At 47.3% G+C, this 3884-nt stretch overlaps 1 long non-coding RNA gene across 1 annotated transcript; it reads left to right on the forward strand.

Annotated features, from left to right (window-relative positions):
- The first annotated feature begins 720 nt into the window (after positions 1-720).
- Positions 721-3579, forward strand: LOC114815056. Its single transcript, XR_003762854.2, has 3 exons — positions 721-818; positions 2799-2952; positions 3115-3579. It is a non-coding gene; the product is annotated as an uncharacterized LOC114815056 (long non-coding RNA).
- The last annotated feature ends 305 nt before the right edge of the window (positions 3580-3884 follow it).

The following is a 3884-nucleotide window of genomic DNA, read 5'->3' on the forward strand; positions in this document are numbered from 1 at the left end:
CTCCCGAAGCGACGTCTTTAGCATTTCAATCTTTCCTAGAGGAACTGCTGCCAACCTCCCCGCCCCCGTTTTAGAAGGCAGGGAGCCATAATCCATTTATCCTCTATTGTACTCTTCCCCAGTTTCTAGTCCAGCGCTTGGCACACCATAGTTGCTCAATCAAGACCACTGAACGAGTGAATGAATGAACGGGAAACGTCTTATATGTGCGTGTGATTCAACTGATCACTTTTCAGCCCCTCCTTGCGGAGTTGTGCAGTACAAGTATCCAATTCCCAGGTGATGGAAATGGTAGCAATTGTGCTGTGACATCGCAGAGAGAATCGTGACCTTTTTTTTTGGCTGGCCACTGGGCTAGTCTGGCTGAGTGTCCAGATTTCCTAAGTATGAATTTTGAACCAGCCCCAAGCACCCTCTGTGATCTTAGACAACTCTGTACCCCTCTCTGTTTTGCACCTCCGCAGCTCATTAGGAGATTTCTGTGGTCTGACTTTCATTTCTAAAGAGGTCCGCGTTCCCCCGATGATCGTCCAAACCAATTTTGGATCTTTTAGCATCGACCGATTTTAGCGGGAGCCCTAAAGGACATTAGAGTAGGGCCCAAAATGAATCTGCTTTCATAATATTTAACAGGTGAAAACTGTTGGTTTTTCTTTTGCGTTATTATTCCACTCTTAATAGCATTTTGTTTCTCTTTCTTGTTAGGCTGCATGCTTGATATTCTTGTCAAGCCATGCTTAAGCATTCAGAAACAGCAGCAAGTTACCCTGAAGAGTGTTCCCTTTGGAGATTTCCACAGGAAAGCTTTTACAGACCTGGTAAGTGGTCTCCGATTTTAAGACATTAATAATTGTGCTGTTTTTGTACCTTCCCAGGATGCCAAAGGAGGAATTGAATGAAGAATTGATTGCAGAGAGGCTGAAATACTATTAGGGAGGGGAGGTGAAGAGTGCTTTGCTGGTTCAAGGAGTAGTCAGTGATGATTAATGCAGTGTTTTTCTTCATGAAGAAACTCAGGACAGCATTATGTCCGAAATAGAACGGTGTGGCCTAGTGGAAAGAGTCCAGGGCTGGGAGTCGGAGGACTTGGGTTCTAAACCTAGCTCCATAACTTGCCTACTGTGTGAACTTGGGCAAATCACTCTACTTCCCCGGGCTTCAGTTTCCTCATCGGTAAAAAGGGATTTAATACCTGTTTCTCCCTTCTACTTAGACCCTGAGCCCCATATGGGACAGGGGCTGTGTCCAACCTGATTAACTTGTACCTACCTCATCCCTTAGAACAGTGCTTGACGCTTAGTAAGCAAATATAATAATAAAAATAATAATGATAGTGATAATACATTGATTCTATTACAACCCAGCCTGCACATTTCACCCATCTAATACCAACCTACTCACTATACCTCGATTTCATCTATTTTGCCACCAACCATTTGCCAGCCAACTGCTTCTGACCTGGAATTCTCTCCCTCTTCATATCTGACAATTACTCTCCCCCGCTTCATAGCCTTATTGAAGGCCCATCTCCTCCAAGAGGACTCCCCTAACTAAGCCTTCATTTCCTCTTCTCCCACTCCCTTCTGGTTTGCCCTGATTTACTCCCTTTAATCGCCCACCCACCCCCAACCCCACAGGACTTATGTCCATATGAATAATTTATATTAATGTCTGGACTGTAAGTTTGTTGTGGGCAGGGAACAAGTCTATCAACTCTGTTATATTGTACTCTCCCAAGCGCTTAGTACAGTGCTCTGCACAGAGCATGTGCTCAATAAATGCAACTGATTGATTGAGATAACAAATGGTGGGAGACAGCAAAGTGAGATGTTGGTTTCCGGTGTACTGAGTAGTTCCAGTCCAGTCAAACCCCTGTACCAATCCTAATTTGGTGAGAACTTCTCCCTAGGACTAGCTGCCCCCGGGCTTGACTCAAACCTAGCTCCTGGTTCCAAATCCTCAAGTGTTCCAACTGACCCTGGCGGACGTTTCACGTCCCTGAACTCTTGGCTGTCCTGGAGGGAACGATCAGGAGAGGTGGTGGATGGGGGTTTAGGAATGGCAGAAGTCCATGTCCTGGTGACTATGGCTCTGGTCCGATGGATCTCTATGCACACATCATAATAATAATGTTATTTGTGAGCATTTACTGTGTCAAAGGGCAGGGACTGTCTCTATCTGTTACCGATTTGTACATTCCAAGCGCTTAGTACAGTGCTCTGCACATAGTAAGCACTCAAAGACTATTGAATGAATGAATAGTAAGCACTATTCTAAGCACTGGGGGAGATAGAGGTTAATCAGATTGGACACAGCACTGTTCTAAGCACTGGTTAGATACAGCTAGTTGGTTGGACACAATCTCTGCCCCTCATAGGGCTCACACTCTTAATCCCCATTTTATGGAGGAGGTAACTGAGCCCCAGAGAAGTTAAGTGACCTGCCCAAGGTCACACAGCAGACAAAGGGCAGGGTCAGGATCAGAACCCAAGTGTCACGAGCCCCCCGCACCAACCAGGACTTTCCTGGACCAGGGGAACCTCAGTGAGATGTAGTAGAAGTCAAACCACACACCTGATCACCAAGGCTACTGTGAAAAGTTTTTAACTTAGTTTTACCAATATGCAAGGGAGTGACGTGTAAATACATACACACACTCACTCAAGCAAGAGTCCAATACCAGTCTGTGGTCAGAGGAGCCCATTCTAACGACGCTTCTTCCTTCTGCTTCCAAATGCTGCTTATCTGATGCTTCTTGCTCGCATGCTCTTATCTGCCTGCCTCTGTGTGTATCCCAGGTGCCTCCTTGCAATTCAAAACGACCGCTTTTTAATCCGCCTAAGGCATGGCAGCTGCTGATCGGTCCAGGTCCGTTATTGGGTAGAACAAGGAGAGAAAGTCACGCCTCCCTCCATCCTCCACCGGCACAGGCCCCACAATCACCTGTCTCAGGTAGAGCGCATCAGTGCTTTTGTGAAGTTTCTTTCTTGTTGTTGTTTGCGGGATTACAGACAGTCACTAAAAAGGCAGCTTGTTGTGGGCTCACCACACCAGGTCCTTCAGAATCCCAGGCCTGTGCTCTATCTACTCAGACACGCTGCTTCTCCTCCACAGACCCAAGGCAAGTTTGAAGGCTTTGAAACTGACAGGAGGAGGATCTGTGCAGGTGTGGCTGGAAAGACAATCTCACCAGGTGCCAGGAGAGATCATCTTGTCACTCCTGCTCCCCGCAGGGCCTGCCACAAACTTCAGTTCCGCCTCCTGAGCTTCCGTGGGGTTCCCTGCTCCTAAGCAGCTGGTTCTCACCTGATTGACACCTGCTAGAAGGGGCTGTCAGCAACCACCCCCCCACCTGTGCCATCCCCACACCCCCTGCCGCCCTCAGCTCCTCTCTCTGCATCATTTGAGGCGTGAAGACATTGTCTTTCATGTTCTTCTCCTCTCTGGAGCAAGGGCTTAACAAGACCGGTAAGCACTCGATAGATACCACTGATTGATGGATTGACTGATTGATTCAGGCTGACTTGGCAGCAAGAGGATGGGCCAGACACCGTGTGTGTGTGTGTGTGTGGCAGGGATGGAGTGGTTTGGGATTCTACAAAGACTCACTTTGTTACAGATCGGCCACTTGTCAGCTGTGTGGCTGTGGGGAAGTCACTTAACTTCTCTGTGCCTCGGTTACCTCATCTGTAAAATGGGGATTAAGACTGTGAGCCTCACGAGGGACAACCTGATGACCCTGTATCTACCCCAGCCCTTAGAACAGTGCTCTGCACATAGTAAGCGCTTAACAAATATCAACAGTATTATTATTATTACTGGAGGAATCTGCATCACACAAGCTTGTGTAAGTGTGAGGGTATATGTGTGCATGTCAGGGGCTT

This window comes from Ornithorhynchus anatinus, chromosome 11 (assembly GCF_004115215.2).
Source record: "Ornithorhynchus anatinus isolate Pmale09 chromosome 11, mOrnAna1.pri.v4, whole genome shotgun sequence".
Taxonomy (NCBI): Eukaryota; Metazoa; Chordata; class Mammalia; order Monotremata; family Ornithorhynchidae; genus Ornithorhynchus; species Ornithorhynchus anatinus.